This window comes from Pleurodeles waltl, chromosome 3_1 (assembly GCF_031143425.1).
Source record: "Pleurodeles waltl isolate 20211129_DDA chromosome 3_1, aPleWal1.hap1.20221129, whole genome shotgun sequence".
Taxonomy (NCBI): Eukaryota; Metazoa; Chordata; class Amphibia; order Caudata; family Salamandridae; genus Pleurodeles; species Pleurodeles waltl.
In genome coordinates, this window is record NC_090440.1 from 205,637,425 (window position 1) to 205,656,136 (window position 18,712).

Genomic DNA, 18,712 nt, shown 5'->3' on the forward strand with positions numbered 1-18,712 from the left:
TTAGTTTTTAAGGTTTTGCACTGTTTTTTTTAATTCCTCGGTATGCTTGATTGTTCTAATCACCGCACTAGCTGTTTTTTGGGAGGAAGGGTTTATCTACTAGTATGTGTAGGCTTATGGTGCGGACGTGCCATCGGCTTGCCAAATGCAAGCCCATCTGCACCCATCCACACCCCTCTACACCTGTTCCTTGACCAGCACCAGCCACCATGCTGATTTTACCACAGGTAAAGCCTTAACTTCTGACTTTTCAAACGGTCTTAAGCCCAGTTGTAGCTCGAATTGTCAAACCTTGGATCCTAATTCTTTACTGGGGCCTGTTGCTTGTTATGTGTGCAGAATGAAGTTTGGGACCACCATTGAGAAAACTATGGTCAGGTCATCTACCCTCCTGTTTTTTACAGGGAGGTTTAATTAATGTTTGCTCCGTAAGTAAGCATGCACAGGAAGTACAGGACTTAATTATTGATAACCATCTGGATGTTTTATTCATTACTGAAACATAGTTAAAACCCAGGGCTAATCCTTATATTGTGACTGCTATCACCAAGGGCTTCACAATTCTAAGCTGTGCTAGAGAGCAAAGCTGTGGAGGCAGAATAGCTATTATCTTTCCCAACTCATGGCAATGTAGTTCCTTGGATGTTATCCTTCTTAAAGGAACTGAGAACTTTGGGCTTTTGCCTTAAAGTCAAACCTTCTCTGTTAGTTGCAGGTTGTCTGCTTTACTGCCCCCATGGCCCTGGAACCTCATTTCTCTCCACGTTGGGGGAAGCATTTGCCTCTCCCTTGGTCCACTATGCCAACTTTATGGCCCTGTAAGATTTCAATTTTCATTTCGATGGCTCCTCCAAATCTAAAGTTATTATTCTGTCCCACACCCTTAGGATCAATTAAGGAAGCGAAAAAATGCTATTATACTTCAAAAATTGAAGAGGCCCAGTACGATTAAAAAACATTTTCAATGTTGCAAAAACATTTCTCCAACCAAAAGCACTTGCCAGGGACATTCCTCCTTCCCAAGCCCTTTGTGATCAAATCTTGGATTTTTTAAAGACAAGATATCTACCATCCAATAGGGCTTTATTTCAATTGTAAGTATTGACTTATTAAGAGATCCGCCCACAGACGTTGGTAATATTATCCCGAGGGTGGGGGCTAATCCAATTCCAGAAGATCTCTCTAACACACTCTTGTTAGGCCATTCTGACATGTAAATTAGGATCTCCACTTGATCCATATCCTTCATCCATATTACATGCAGCAATCGGTGAGGTAAATCCCATTATTAACCACATTTTAAATACTTCACTAGTGGGAGCAGTGGTTCACTTTGAGTGGAAATTGTCAATTGTTAAGCTCTTACAAAAGAAATTCTTGGTGGATCGGACTACTCTGTCCAATTTAAGGCCCATCTCCCTTCTTCTTTTGCTAAGTAAAATTCTGGAAAATATTGTCAATCAACAACTTATGATTTTTCTTGAGAACTAAGATTTATTACACACCCGACAATCTGGCTTTAGGGCCAACCACTAAACTGGGCCAACACTCCTTGAAGTGTCGGAAACAATTAAAATGACTCTGGACTCAGGAAATAATGCTCTGCTGATACTATTAGAGCTAACTCCTGCATTTGATACCATCTTGCATGCCATCCTATTGCAGCAGATCCGGAATACTGAAATTTCCCACAATGCCCTAGCCTGGTTAAATTCCTCTCTGACTAACAGAAAGCAAACAGTATCTCTTGAACTATTTTTGTCACCAAAAGAAAGGTCATGATGGGTGTGCCCCAGAGCTCTTCTTTGAGCCCAGCTCTTTTTTTTATCATTTATAATACTCCTGTTATCTCATTAATTGCCTGATATGGGATTGCTACCACATCATATGCCGATGCTACCCAATTAATTCTATTGTGACATTGACCTATCATTTCTCCCACAAGCCTTGGCAGTTGCAGGTATGTGTTTTAATCTCATGAAATCTTTGAAAACTTTTCTCTGCCTGTTGCCTTTCCTCTTATTTCTTCGAGGTTAGACTATTGTAATAGTCTTTATTCTGGCTGCACCAAACGTCTTATCCATAAACTCCATATGGTACAGAATGCAGCTGCTAGACTGGCTCTACAACTCCCTAGACGGAGTTCTGCAGCAGCTGCACTTAATATATTGCACTGGCTTCCTATCCACAAAAGGATCCTGTTCAAAATACTTCTGCTCATTTATAGAGCTTTCAAAATCACCAGACCCAAATATCTTAATGACTGGTTCTGTCACTTTTTGACCCAGGTCATCCTTTGCGAACTTTCTGAAATCTCGAGGTGAAAAGTCATTTGCAGTATTAGGTTCCAAAGCATAGAACATGCTTCTTTGGAGTATGTGTTCCATTGAATCTGAAGTAACTTTTAAAAAATAATATTAACTCACCTCTTATGAGTCCCAGATTCACTTTGTAGTTCGCTAATTAGTTCAATGCTGTTAGTTTTTTTTTTTAGGAACCTGTAGTAGTTTCAGAATAGCGCCAGGATGCTCTCCTAAGTGATAGTTGTGCTCTAGAAATACACATTATTCATTCATCAGTTTTAAACTATGTTTCTGAAGTTTTCTGCAATGACTAGAGCAGTTTTCACTTTTCACTTTTTTAGATCAGGTAGTTGGAGGCTCACCGACACACTTGGTCCACACATCTCTGCTTCTGAATAAAGGTGGAGACTGGGGAAATATTATTTCTTCCTGACCCACTGCTCTTCTGTTTTTAGGAGAAGGAGAATGCAGGCCAACTATTTATTTCTACTTGTGGCGTTATGTTTTTAGAAGGAATGTAAGGATTGTGTGTAGGGCCAGCCACATATATTTTGGACTTATCAGTTACCCATCTTTAATAGGACGGCTTGATTTCACATCTATGTTTGGCAAACGTGGTTATAAACTAGTTTTTTTTATAACATAAATCCATTTGCTGAATATTAAAATGCCATTTTTTAGGTTGTCGCCAATCAGACAGCTCAGCTGTCTGGTTGCTTTGATATCTTGGGGACTTTCAGAAAGTTGACCTAAGAACGAAGTTCTGCCTTTTTAATTTGCTGGCTTTATTTACTTTAGGCTTTCCAGGTTCAGACCCTCCCTCCATTTGCCTAAATAAACAGTGTTTATTGTATTCTTCCACAAACTACCTTTCTGTAAACATGCCTTTACATCTTGTTCTTATCTTGTCAAATTTGCTGTGCATTCAAAGACTAGGGTCAATGTCAGACGTTATCTTCCGAGGGCACTTGTGTAATTTTTTTCTCTGAATTTAAAGTGAGAGGATTTTTGGTGGTGGGAAAGAGGTTGTTTCTAGCACACAACAACACTAAAATGAACTGTGTAAGTATTTCAGAATATATCACAATTAGGAACACAAATGAATCACATTTTTTGTTATTTCTGTAGTGTGTTGAAGCACATACTTTAATATGGCCAATACAATCATTTCACTAGGTGAAACAATTCCCACACATTTTTGTGTGTGCACTGTATACTTTTAATAGGTAAGTGGTATATCTATGCAAATGTAATGGTCATTTTAGTTGGAAATGTGTTGTATGTAACGGCAGGGCACTACCATACCATGCATACTCCACTCTACGCCACTCCACTATACTCTGCACTTATCCACACCGCTACACTCTACTCTGCACCACTCCACACCACTGCACTTTGCACCGCTCCACTCTATGCCACTGCACTCTATGCTACTTCACTGTACACCTCTCTACTCTACCTTGTACCACTCTAATCTATGCCAATGCACTCTATGACAGTCTACTCTACACCATTGCACTCTACACCACGCCAGTCTAGGCTACACCAATCTACTCTGCACAACTTCCCTTTATGCCACTGTACTCTACCCCACTCTGCAACACTGCACTCTATGCTTCTGCACGCTGTGCCATTAAACTCTATGCCAATGCACTTTACTCTGCAACACTCAACTCTATCCCTTTGCACTCTACGCCAATCCACTGTACGCCACTCTAATTTACTCTACACCACTGCAGTCTATGCCACTGCAGTCAACACCACTTTACTCTGCACCATTACACTCTATGCCACTCTACGCAACTGCATTGTACCCTGCACCACTCAACTCTACCCCTCTTCACTCTACTCTGAAACAATCTACTCTATGCCACTGCACTCTACACCACTCAACTCCACTCTGTGCCACTCTACTCTTAACCACTGCATTCCACACCAATACGCTCTACACAACTGCACTCTATGTCACTGCACTCTATGTCACTGCACTCTACTCTGCATCACTGTTCTCTATATCACTGCTCTCTATGCCACTCTACACCACTGCACTTTGACTCTCTACTGTGCAACACAATATTGCAATCTTCACCACTAAACTGTACACCGTTCTACTCTCCACTGTTTCATTCTGCGATCCTCCACTCTACGCCACTGCACTCTATGGCACTATACTCTACTCTGCACCACTTTATGGTGCTCTACTCTGCGCCCCTATACACCACTGCACTCTATGCCACTCAACTCTACTCTCCGCTCTACACCGTTGCACTCTATGCCACTTGACGCTAATCTGCGTCACTGCCCTCTGCATCACTCAACCCTATGCCACTGCCCTCTGCATAACTCTACACCACTGCACCCTATGCCACTGTACTCTACACCACTTTAATCTGTGCCACTCTATTTCACACCAGTCCACTTTGTTCCACTCCACTCAACCAATTTACTCTACTATGCACCAACCTAATCTATGCCACTACATTCTATGAAACTGCATTGTATGCCGCGGAAATCAATGCCACTGCACTCTATGCCACTATACTCTGCCACACTCTAAGCCAATGCACTCTACACCAGTCCACTCTATTCTATGCTACTCCATTGTATGCCACTCCACACAACTCCACTCAATGCCACTCCAATACACAAAACTCTTTCCCACTCCACTCTACAACACTCTACTCCATTGTTCGCCATTTCACTTTACAACACTCCTCTTGACTCCTATACATCCCCACCTTTTAGCCATGCTGAACAGCAGCCACTCTGGTGTACAACATGGATAAAACACATTGGCAAAGCCAATATCTCTTGCCTAGGTGAGACCTATTGGCTCTGATAATGGTTGTCTGTTATTGGGGAGTGAAGCAGCAGATCATGTAGCATGTTAATTACCGATAGGCTCCAGGGCCCTACCTCCCAGTTTGAGAACAGATTTTGATATTACAATTATAATGTACTCAGTTTGACCTAGGATCCTGTTGACCTCAGTTCTTATCCAGGGTACAGCACATGGTGGTAAATTGTGTGATTGTGATGAAATTACTAAACTTCACTGTAACACAAACAAATGTTTAAAAAATATTAATAAAATCTTTCTAGTTTAATCCCCCACCCACCCATGATACAACTTGTCTTACTTCCATTGGAATATGTGACCTATGTGCTATGCACATATCACTGCAGCAGATGCTCACCCTCCTGAGTTGAGTTATCTTTTTCAGATTGGGGTTGTTAACCTGCAGCATGCACTACTATGTGAAAAATTCACCAATCATTTTAATGCAAGATTTTTTCAAGCATATTTTGTACACCATACCTGAATGATTGGATAGTTTTAAGGATTTAGAGCCAAATTTAAGGGTATTTGGCGTAGGGCACAGCAGCAAGTCTCCTTGCTGTGCTGCCCTAGGCCAATGTGAAAGGCCAGAAATGCACCATATTTACGCAATATGCTGCATTTCTGTCCCTTCCTCCTGTGCTGGTGCAATTTTGGCAGCCTACCTCCAATGCAGGCACCCTTGCAAGATGGTGCAAGGGTGCTGGTGTTGTTGACAAGATTGTTTTTGTGCAGGAAGGGGCACCTTCCTGCACAAAAACAATCCATAGAGGCATTTTCCTCTGTGTGGAAAGAGGAAAAAAACAAGGAGAAATAAAAATATTTCTCTTTGTTACGCCTGCCCTAGGGAGGCATAAGGTTTTGGCACATCCTCAGGTTTACAGGCTCTCGTAAATCTGGGGATGTGTCAAAATCCAGGGTGTTGCATGGGAAACCCCACTGTAACCCCCATGGAACGCTTCCCTGGCACAGAGTAAGGCCACACAGCGACCTGCGCTTCCTTGCCTTACTCCATATCTATGGGGCCATTCAAAGCTAAGCAAAGTGGCTTTGCGTGGCCCAAAGATATGATTTTATAGTCTGATGGTGATCAGAAAAAGTGATTCTCTTGCGGCGCACGGGCTCATAAATATGCCTCTTATTGTTTACTTTAAAACATGGGACTTCCTCGCCCAGTTCCCGGCAGGATATCAAACCTGCTACTCTCCTAATACTCTTCACCACCATCACTCACCACAAGTTTTGCATCATTGTACACCCCTTGCAAAAAACCTGAATTAACTTTTTGTCGTCCTTATTCTATAGATCTGGAATCTATTGAAAGCTTTTCAAACATCCAATTGTGAAAAAACACCTTTAAATGTTTTGTCTACGTCACATTAAATTAAAATTGAAGTAGAAACACTGTTTCACGTATTGCAGGAATGCCCATTTTCATGAGAGTAAGAGGTATTTTATACAATGGTTTAGGATTACTCCATCTTAATGAGGGATGGGGAGCATGGCTCATCAGGTCCAGGGGTGCATCGATCACACTGTTTCTCAAGCATACTGCTGCCTTTTATAAGGCTTAAAAACAGTGAGTGCCTATGAAAAGTATATGGACTGTGGCTACCTTGGGTACAAGTCAGTTGGTAATATTGCTTCTGCTACAATAAAAAAAAATATAATTGTAATTTCCACATATGTGATATTGTATGTACAAGTATTTTAAAAATGTAAGGTTTTAAGACCTGATTATGGGTTGACGGTAAAATTGAGGTATACATTGAGCCAGGTAAATACCAAAACAACTGGGTGCGGTGTTTACCAGGTGCTGTGACTATCTCATGTTTCAAGTGTTCCTCTAGCAAATAAGTAATTACATGTGAAATTAGTGTTGTCCGCATTTATTTCTGCATTATTCATATTTACCAGACGTTAATCTGCCTTTTGGCTTGCTAATTCTTATTGCTGATGCCGAACATCGTCATCAAATTTGTTTTAAAATGCTTGTTGCTGATCCTAGACAGCATCAAAAAAAGGAAAAAAAGTGAAAATGGATTTCCCCAGCATGATGACGCATGTGGAGGCATGCATTGTGACTTTGTGGTGGCCATTTTCTTTACTTTATGGTTCACCCCAGAGAGATGGCGTATACACGTGCATGCTTCACTACACATGCGCACATACGCATTATGACATTGCAACGGTTAATTTATTATTTTTTGACTTTCATGTTACATGTTAAGATGGTTAACGCCTATATTGCGTCCCCAAATTAATAACTAAAGTTGCACCAATGTGCATTATCGAGTAGGGAAAAAAGTGGTCTGACACCAAATTGCAGCTGCCAGACCCTCTGATAAAATTAGAAATAAAAGACATGGGTCAGGGTGGAAGCAACAGAACATAAACAGAGCAACAATAAGCATGGAGTGACATGGGCCAACATAGGAGGTGGGGTTGATCTGAGGAGTCGGGATGCTGATCTTGTCGGCAGCACTGGGAATGTGGAAACAACAAACAAGCTGGTACAGAAAAACGTTAGGGAAAGCAGCACACCGGTGCGAGAGAGCACGAGAACACATTGTCTGCCAAGGAGTCCAGAGAGAAAAATGAGAAAGTAGTTCTCTGATTGTAAGCAGTGGAAAGATATAGATCAAAAGGGTTTTAAAGAAACAATGCTCCAGGAAAGGGACATACATGATAAGAAGAAAAAAATACATTCAATATGACAAGAAAGTCAAACCAATTATAAACAATTGGGTGACCCAAATCCCACTTTATGTGCTGCTATTGTACACAATAGGCCTTCGACAACAGGCAGCTAAAGCATGCTGTAGGCAAAACCTAAACACAGGGATTGTGTTGCAATGGAGATCTGCTTTGAGTGTGAAACTGAATTCTGGGTTTGAGGAAGAGGTGGAATGCGGCGTGAATACAGTGCTTTATTACTCCCATGGATCTCTCAAAGAAAACAAAAAAGTGATGGGTGGATTTTTTAAAATTAATCTCAGCCACTGTTAATTACTCTGGACCCCAACCAGTCTTTTGATTTTTTTACCGGCCATGCCACCTGAGACAGGAGCCTGTCATATGTCAAACCAGTCTTGGTCTTGCTCTGAAAGGAACAGTCCATCACTAACTTCTTCTCCTCTGAATGGAACACAAGCAATCCCAGACTGATGTTGGCCTGATTTAAAAGCTGCACTGACTATGGCACAATAAGCACAGGCACAATGTCTGGCTACATCAGTCACAGAATGGTGTGTCACTGAAGAAAAAAAGTGAGGGATGGATTGCTTGAATTAATCTCAGCCACTGGTATTTACCCTAATAACAGCTGTCACTGCAGATCAGGGTTGTGATGATCGGGGTCTCAGAATCTGAAGGCCATGAACTACTATTAAGGTTTCTTGACACATATGTGTGGGTTTTAAGAATGTTACTGCAGTGGTCGTACCAAGATGGGACTGAAGTATAGCAGTAGTACATATTAGGTTTCAGAACTGAAATCGCTGGGTTGGCTACAGATCTGGATTGATTCAGATGCATTGTGAAAGCTGTGCTGGTTCTCATAAATAAAATAGCTAGGCTTGCTACAGAGGTTGGTGGATGTGTTTTGGTGCCACAATGTGTGTCGCGGGAGTGCAGTAACAATGGTTACAGCAGCTCAATATTGCGATGCATGAGAAAAGCTGCGTGGTCTCAGAAACAACAGTTCACTTTGCTAAGCAATAGTATTTATGTGTAGTGGCATAGATGTATGGATTTAGGGGTTGTTACAGTAGTGGTAGAGGCAGGTGGGGACTGCATGCTTGGTTTCAGATGTGAAATGTCTATGCTGTCTGCAGAGCTGAGTCTAGATGCACCAAGAGAGTTGTGTGTGTGTATGTTTCCCTCAGAACAGGAACGGTGCAGCAGGGTAGGAGCGAGGTGGATTAGCAGAGTTGTGTGTGTGGTGACACTGCAGGGTGCCTGCGTGCCCTCTTTGCATCTCCCTCATGCACAGTTGAAAGGAAGCAGAGGAGAACAATAATTGCATGTAATTAATGTGATGTGTGCACACATTACCCAAGTGATTGCAAAGATCCTTAGAGGAATTCTCTAAGGTGAAGGCTCTAATGTTCAACAGCCTCATGGCCAGTGTCTTTGAAATCAGCAAACAGCAGACAATTCTATTACCACAGTTTTATTGGAAGAAAATCTCTAAGGGAGAGATTTTTTTTTTCTTTTTCAAATACGTAATTCAATTCTGTCTGAAATTGTGCAACTGTTTTGTGGTTTTAGATTAAAAACAAATAGGAGACTGTGAGTGTAGAAGAATTCTGAAGTACTACATAGTGAAAAGTAGGTGTGCGCATGCATGTTTGTATATGAAGTATATGTACTAGGTAAGGTTATGCGCATAGTGTACTCTGCTATCCATTAACATGGTTGCGCATGGGGAGAGGCTGTGGCTTACTAGACAGGAAGCCTCCAGTGAGCTACGATGCACCCCCTTGCCAGTCTGCTTTAGCATGTATAGCAGTTATAAAACAAGCATTTGCAATGCAACAGGTCTTGCATTTCTCCAAGTTAGAGCTATAAGCAGTTGTAAACTCCCAACCGGACTTTTCTTGCCACATTCAACCTATCGGCAAAAGTGCAATTATCTACGTAACAGGCAAAAATGCAATTAAGTATGTAACAGGGTCGATGTCATGCAAAACGCTCGACTTCTGCCAAGCGAGATCGCGCTGCGACAAAAAGATAAAAAGTAGTCCACAAACTGTATGGAAAACAGCGAGCTTCGCATGTTTTCAGTAATTGGTCGCTGCGCTCCAGGAGGGCTAACCACCGGAAAAGGCATGGCGTATGCATGCCTTCCACTAATGAAAGCGAGCAGATTTTGAAAGGCAAGCCCACGAACCAATGAAAGACACTGATGTGACATGGGCGGGGCTCCTAGCACTTTTCTAACTACTAATGCGTCTCGCAAGCGAAACGCATGCGCATGCAACCCAGGCTCGACCTAAAAATGGTGTTCCATGTGAGTTGGGACATTGGGCCTCCGGCAGTGAGCGCATGTCCGACTACCCAAGGGGAGCCTGTGCAGGTGGGATTAAGAGCAGCAGGCTCCGGGCGGTGGGCTTGGTGAGCAGAAGAGAGCGGAAACTGCAGCTTTTCCTGCCTATGGTCATACAACTCCCTGAATGCGCTGGATCTCGGAAACTAAGCAGGGTCGGGCCTGGTTAGTACTTGGATGGGAGACTGTCTGGGAATACCAGGTTCTGTAGGCATTTTGCCTCTCGCAGACACTAGGTGCTGCACGTCTTAGCTCAATTACACAGCTTCCTTGCTAATTTCCTTTTCCACGTTTTATTTCCTGCACTCTTTTTTTTCCTGTCTTAAAAAAAGAAATAAAAAAGAACAGCAATAACTCTAAAATACACACTTTTCAAAGCAAAACTTGCATTTATTCTGCACTTTACACTCTGCCCAAGCTGAAGAAAACATTTGCTCCACGACGGGCAAAGGGATCCCTAGCTAAGGCTTTGCTTTCTTGCGGTAAGCATATGCGTGAGTGTAGGAAAGTACCATCTTGCCTGGCATGTTACCCCCATTTTTCACTGTATATATGTTGTTTTAGTTGTATGTGTCACTGGGACCCAGGTAACCCAGGGCCCCAGTGCTCATAAGTGTGCCTGAATGTGTTACCTGTGTAGTGACTAACTGTCTCACTGAGGCTCTGCTAATCAGAACCTCAGTGGTTATGCTCTCTCATTTCTTTCCAAATTGTCACTAACAGGCTAGTGACCAATTTTACCAATTTACATTGGCTTACTGGAACACCCTTATAATTCCCTAGTATATGGTACTGAGGTACCCAGGGTATTGGGGTTCCAGGAGATCCCTATGGGCTGCAGCATTTCTTTTGCCACCCATAGGGAGCTCTGACAATTCTTACACAGGCCTGCCACTGCAGCCTGAGTGAAATAACGTCCACGTTATTTCACAGCCATTTTACACTGCACTTAAGTAACTTATAAGTCACCTATATGTCTAACCTTTACCTGGTAAAGGTTAGGTGCAAAGTTACTTAGTTTGAGGGCACCCTGGCACTAGCCAAGGTGCCCCCACATTGTTCAGGGCCAATTCCCCGGACTTTGTGAGTGCGGGGACACCATTACACGCGTGCACTACATATAGGTCACTACCTATATGTAGCTTCACAATGGTAACTCCGAATATGGCCATGTAACATGTCTATGATCATGGAATTGCCCCCTCTATACCATCCTGGCATAGTTGGCACAATCCCATGATCCCGGTGGTCTGTAGCACAGACCCTGGTACTGCCAAACTGCCCCTCCTGGGGTTTCACTGCAGCTGCTGCTGCTGCCAACCCCTCAGACAGGCATCTGCCCTCCTGGGGTCCAGCCAGGCCTGGCCCAGGATGGCAGAACAAAGAACTTCCTCTGAGAGAGGGTGTTACACCCTCTCCCTTTGGAAAATGGTGTGAAGGCAGGGGAGGAGTAGCCTCCCCCAGCCTCTGGAAATGCTTTCTTGGGCACAGATGTGCCCAATTCTGCATAAGCCAGTCTACACCGGTTCAGGGGACCCCTTAGCCCTGCTCTGGCGCGAAACTGGACAAAGGAAAGGGGAGTGACCACTCCCCTGACCTGCAACTCCCCTGGGAGGTGTCCAGAGCTCCTCCAGTGTGCTCCAGACCTCTGCCATCTTGGAAACAGAGGTGCTGCTGGCACACTGGACTGCTCTGAGTGTTAGAGACTCCTTGTGATAGGCTCCTTCAGGTGTTGCTAGCCTATCCTCTCTCCTAAATAGCCAAACCCTCTTTTCTGGCTATTTAGGGTCTCTGTCTCTGGGGAAACTTTAGATAACGAATGCAAGAGCTCATCCGAGTTCCTCTGCATCTCTCTCTTCACCTTCTGCCAAGAAATCGACTGCTGACCGCGCTGGAAGCCTGCAAACCTGCAACATAGTAGCAAAGACGACTACTGCAACTCTGTAACGCTGATCCTGCCGCCTTCTCGACTGTTTTCCTGGTGGTGCATGCTGTGGGGGTAGTCTGCCTCCTCTCTGCACTAGAAGCTCCGAAGAAATCTCCCGTGGGTCGACGGAATCTTCCCCCTGCAACTGCAGGCACCAAAAAGCTGCATTACCGGTCCCTTGGGTCTCCTCTCAGCACGACGAGCGAGGTCCCTCGAATCCAGCAACTCTGTCCAAGTGGCTCCCACAGTCCAGTGACTCTTCAGTCCAAGTTTGGTGGAGGTAAGTCCTTGCCTCACCTCGCTAGACTGCATTGCTGGGAACCGCGACTTTTGCAGCTACTCCGGCCCCTGTGCACTTCCGGCAGAAATCCTTTGTGCACAGCCAAGCCTGGGTCCACGGCACTCTAACCTGCATTGCACGACTTTCTAAGTTGGTCTCCGGCGACGTGGGACTCCTTTGTGCGACTTCGGGTGAGCACCTTTTCACGCGTCCTCGTAGTGCCTGTTTCTGGCACTTCTCCGGGTGCTACCTGCTGCTAAGAGGGCTCCTTGTCTTGCTCGACGTCCCCTCTACCTCCTGATCCAATTTGCGACCTTCTGGTCCCTCCTGGGCCACAGCAGCATCCAAAAACGCTTATCGCACGATTTGCAGCTAGCAAGGCTTGTTGGCGTTCTTTCGGCAGGAATACACTTTTGCACGACTCTACGAGGCGAGAGGGATACGTCCTCCAAAGGGAAAGTCTCTAGCCCTTTGCGTTCCTGCAGAAACTGCAGCTTCTTCTGTCCAGTAGAAGCTTCTTTGCACCCGCAGCTGGCATTTCCTGGGCATCTGCCCATCTCCGACTTGCTTGTGACTTTTGGACTTGGTCCCCTTGTTCCACAGGTAATCCAGCGTTGTTGCATTGTTGGTTTGTGTCTTTCCTGCCATATTCCCCTATCACGACTTCTTTGTCCTTTGGGGAACTTTAGTGCACTTTGCACTCACTTTTCAGGGTCTTGGGGTGGGCTATTTTTCTAACCCTCACTATTTTCTAATAGTCCCAGCGACCCTCTACAAGGTCACATAGGTTTGGGGTCCATTCGTGGTTCACATTCCACTTTTGGAGTATATGGTTTGTGTTGCCCCTATCCCTATGTGTCCCCATTGCATCCTATTGTAACTATACATTGTTTGCACTGTTTTCTAAGACTATACTGCATATTTTTGCTATTGTGTATATATATCTTGTGTATATTTCCTATCCTCTCACTGAGGGTACACTCTAAGATACTTTGGCATATTGTCATAAAAATAAAGTACCTTTATTTTCAGTATAACTGTGTATTGTGTTTTCTTATGATATTGTGCAAGTGACACTTGTGGTACTGTAGTAGCTTCACACGTCTCCTAGTTCAGCCTAAGCTGCTCTGCTAAGCTACCATTATCTATCAGCCTAAGCTGCTAGACACCCTATACACTAATAAGGGATAACTGGGCCTGGTGCAAGGTGCAAGTACCGCTTGGTACTCACTACAAGCCAGTCCAGCCTCCTACAGTGAGGTCTTAAGACCAGATCTCACTTCTTGTGATGTTTTTTCCTGTCAGGTCATGGGTTGTGATGCCACTACCTGTGATTCCAGGTGCGATTTCACACGCCGTGGTGTGATGTGCCGTGATGTCACTTACATAGTGTCTAACTTAGTCAGTCCCCCCATTTATTTTCTTTAAGATTTGTGCCATGAATAAGACTTAGCCCCCAAGAAATAGAGCTTGAGCCCACTATTGTCGACCAAATGGAAAAAATCAGCACAGCGTGTCGGACATGTGATAAAAGGACGATGATGTATTCGGCGTGGAAGAATGAAATGAGTTGCAGACACTAGTGTAACAGAGTCCAAAAGCAGAGCATTCCAGAAACAGGGAATAAAAAGAGGAAAGGTGTGTACAATTTGAGTTGTTGTAAAAGCATTGTAAAGCATTTTCTGGCATTTCATGGCACTGTAACAGGTGTCATTAACTTAACGATACACTCTGCCCAAGCTGAAGAAAACATTTGCTCCACGATGGGCAAAGGGATCCCTAGCTAAGGCTTTGTTTTCTTGCGGTAAGCATATGCGTGAGGTCTTAACACCAGATCTCACTTCTTGTGATGTTTTTTCCTGTCAGGTCATGGGTTGTGATGCCATTACCTGTGATTCCAGGTGTGATTTCACACGCCGTGGTGTCATGTGCCGTGATATCACTTGCATAGTGTCTAACCTGGTCAGTCCCCCCACTTATTTTCTTTAACACTTGTGCCATGAATAAGCATTAGCCCCCAAGAAATAGTGCTTGAGCCCACTATTGACAACCAAATGGAAAAAATCAGCACATCGTGTAGGAAATGTGATAAAAGGTTGATGATGTATTTGGTGTGGAAGAATGAAATGAGTTGCAGACACTAGTGTAACAGAGTCCAAAAGCAGAGCATTCCAGAAACAGGGAATAAAAAGCGGAAAGGTGCGTACAATTTGAGTTGTTGTAAAAGCATTCCAACGCATTTTCCGGCATTTCATGGCACTGTAAGAGGTGTCATTAACTTAACGATCCATTTATTGACCACAGAAAGAATGGGTGAGCAGGGCGTGTGCAGAATAAAACCTGTTCAACATAGGAAAACATCCCAGCAGAGAGAACATTACTCACTGTTGCGTCCTAAGCATTAAACTACAGACCTCTGTCTCTTTCTGTTTCACTTGTATTGTAAGAAGGGGCATTATTTTGCATGCTGTTTGAGAAAGGATTCCATGATGAAAGATCTGATTTTTTCAACAACTCCTAAATACTTTCTGTGGGACCCTGGTTTGACAGAAGTAAAGAAAAGACTGGCCACCCTCTGCCTCTAATGCATGGAGAATATGTTGCAGATGGCACTTACAGAGTGAGAGAGCCTCCCCATAAGTGAAAAAAGTGCAAGAAGGGGGCTTGGCTTTCCGTTTATTTCTGGATTTGATAGGTAGTGTAGAAGAGATATTTCTCCCGGCCAGAGTGAATGGAGGTGTCGCCACTCAGTGGGATAACGAAGAGAGAACTCCTGCATAGCAGCAACTAATCACCCTTGGGAGGGGAGAATGAACGCTGCTGTTCAGAAGCAGCGTCTCCCCTGGTGACTCCTCCTTGTTATGCCCTAAGGAGGGGTCTAAGGAGGTGCAACACATGCTGTGTCAGGTCAGGGTTGTCCATTGTAATTGAGTGTGTGAGAGGGGCCATCTGATAGCCGTGCTAGGTGGGGAGGGGCTGCTGCAGCCTGTGAAGATGAGAGAATCGGACGTAACCCAGAGCATTTAACGAGCATTTTCAATACAACGGGTCACGCATTTGCTCGAGTTAGAGATATTATCATTATAAACTCCTAACCGGACTTTTCTTGCCACACAAATGAAAAGAAAAAAAATGCAGTGCGATTGCGCTGAGTTTTTATTCATTTCTGTGGCAAGAAAAGTCCGGTTACAAGTTTACAAAGCTGGGGGTGGGGTGGGCGAATGCAATGCTCTCGTGTTTGCTCGAGTTAGAGCTCCTAGCGTTGTAAATTACTGAGTGGACTTTTCTTGCCACACAGACTGAAAATAAAGAGAGCGAGGGCGAGCTGGCACTGGAAAAGCCCCCCTCTGATGTTGGTTTATGTTTACAGAGGGAGCTGGTGGGGAGGAGGGACTAAACAAGCACCCACACCGTTGAAGTGAAACAGGCAAATGCCCCAAAAAAGTCCCTTACAGAAGAGATAAACAGGACATAGCGTAATTACACAGTACTTTGTGCTGCTCCCAAAGTGAAAAAAGGCACGACAAAAACGCAGAACTGACCACTAGCAAGCAACAATTTTTGAAGGGCACTGCAACTAACAAATAAAAATGCTGGAACTCACTCTATTGTATACTTTAGTATACAGCAGGCCAAACGCTAATGCTCGACCTAAAAAAGGCATTTAGCCAGACCTAGGATACAACCAGTAGCATAGTAGTTTTCCCTTAACAAGTCACACATTCTGGAAGACATAAAACAGTGCTATCTCTTGTCACTGCATTATGGTAAGTACATGAATTTTGACCTTTGCACTGTGGTGATAAATCTGTGAACGTATGTTTATTACTATATTTGTTCCAAAAACGTGCGTCATTAGGGGACATTTATTTTCACTAGCCTGGCATAAATATTATGATTAAGAAGTCTCCACAACAATTTCAAAATCAAACTGTAAGAACTAAGGGCTAGATGTATCAAGTATTTTTGCATTCGCAAACAGTGCGAATGGCCGTTTGCGAATGCAAAAATGTCTTTCACTATGTATAAAAGGCATTCGCTACGCAATTTCAAGGAATCGCTAAAATAGCGATTCCTTAAAATTGCGAGCCCGTTTAGAGAATCGCAATAGATTCTCTAAATAAGAAATCGCAAATAAGGAATCCTTATTTGCGATTTCTAAACCACATGTATCAAGCTTTTCCTTAATGCGAATTCGGCATTAAGGAATCGCTATTACCACCAAGTTGAACTTGGTGGTAAGCATGTGCAAATTTTAAAAATGCATGAAAAATGCATTTTTAAAATTTACATTTAACGCACACATGTCCCTTTGGCATGTGTGCGCCATACATGTCCTTAAAACAATTCTTGAGGTGCAGCAGAGGGGGCCTTATGCCCCCAGCACCCTGGGTTTTGCATTTACCAAATTTGCGAATTCCAGATAGGAATTCGCAATTTGGGAAATACAAAAAATTCTCAAATATGGGCCTACAGGCCCATAAGTGCGAATGGGGCTGGTATCGCAATTTGCGATTCAGTAATAGCATTTGTGATTTTTAAGAAATCGCTATTACCGAATCGCAAATATGATACATACCATTTTGCGATTCAGATATAACGATTTCTTAAAAATCGCTATTAGAAAATTGCAAAATGGTTTGTTGATACATCTAGCCCTAAGGCCCATATTTATACTTTTTTAGCGCCGCATTTGAGCCGCTTTTTGACGCAAAAGCGGCCCAAACTTACAGAATATAATTGTATTTTGTTCGTTTGCGCCACTTTTGTGTCAAAAAGCAGAGCAAATGCAGCGCTAAAAAAGTATAAATATGGGCCTAAGAGTTAACTGCTCCTGTTCAATAACATTTAGATTGTGATTCTCTCTCTGTGCACTAACGTAAGTCATTTTTATCTCGTTATGGCTAACACACGAGAAGAGACCATGCTCTTCTGGCTACGTTGAAGACTTTGGAACTCGGAAACGTGGGTTTGATTCCCAGCCTCAATATTCAGCCAATACCTGTGATTTTTTGGGAAGTTGTTTCAAATTCTGGCTTCTTTCCTTAGTCCACCAGTGCGATTTTTGTCAAATTATTTTATTGCTTTTTGCCTCTCTTCCTTATCTGCATGGCTATTTACTGTGCCTCGTTCATTCATGAAATCAAGCAACAACACAAACAAGGCTGGACCTGAGACTTCACACTCATACATCTTGGTTCACATTGTGCAGACCCAGTGACTAATTGAGGCTACTGTAGAGTTATTGATGTGACATGTGGGTTTTCAAGTAATGAATAGATTACATTATTGTCAGAGCAACTGGGATGATGTGAAGGGTATAGTTGGTATAATTTTCTCTGGTGTAATTGATCCTAACTACTGCAAAATTACTTACATACAAAGCGTAACCCAGCATTTAGCACTATTTTCTTAAGGCAAAATGCACCCCTGTGTCCAAAAAGGGCCAACAGATGCATTTTGCGTTAAGAAAAGAGCACAAAATGCTCTAGGGCACAACGAGCAGTAGCGAGTAGCTGCTTGCTCTTTCTTAGTTCGCTGTTCCTGTACTCCTGGGGTAGGATTTTTGTCCCAAATAACTCTTAAATACTCAAGCTGGCGTAAATTGTGTCATTTCTGTAATTTCACATCACAAGAGTAATGCGTAATTACTAAAGTTAGTCCAATTACTCAGGCTTAATTAAAATGTCACCCAAGGCCTAGTTATATGGCATGGGGGACAATCAGCATTACCTCAACTATGCAGAAAGAAAAGACAGATTATGTGGAGCAGCCCATCACATTGTGTGAAGTATTACTTTGATCATTTGACATTTAGCGCATATTAATTCGTTATGGGCAAAGGTTTCTCCTAAATGTACCAGGTCACCACCCGAAAAAGAAATGCCCGACTAAAAACGAACTCCCTTGCAGTCTGCCACTGCTCAGCACCATGTATGATTTTTAGAACGTTTATTGTGTTCATACTAGAACTAGAAACTACATTTTTTCTTCCAAAACTGCATGTTAAACAGAAGATGGAGGACGTGCTGCATAATAGCATAATTCCAGTGGCTCTGATGATTATTGCATGTCCTAAAAATGTACAGTTGGGTTTACCTTATCTCATATATGCTAACAAGCATCTAATGTATGTGAGTATGACTGCCTTTTTCATGCAGAACAGATAAATGCCTCTGTTAATAGTGCCTTGTTCAGTGTATCAAGACATGCATCGGTTCTTCCCGATCTGGTAGTTGCAGTTGTGGAATTGTGTGAGCTGCCCCAGTTAAATTCAGTGCTTTTAGCACCCCCATAAAAATAATGCAAGGCC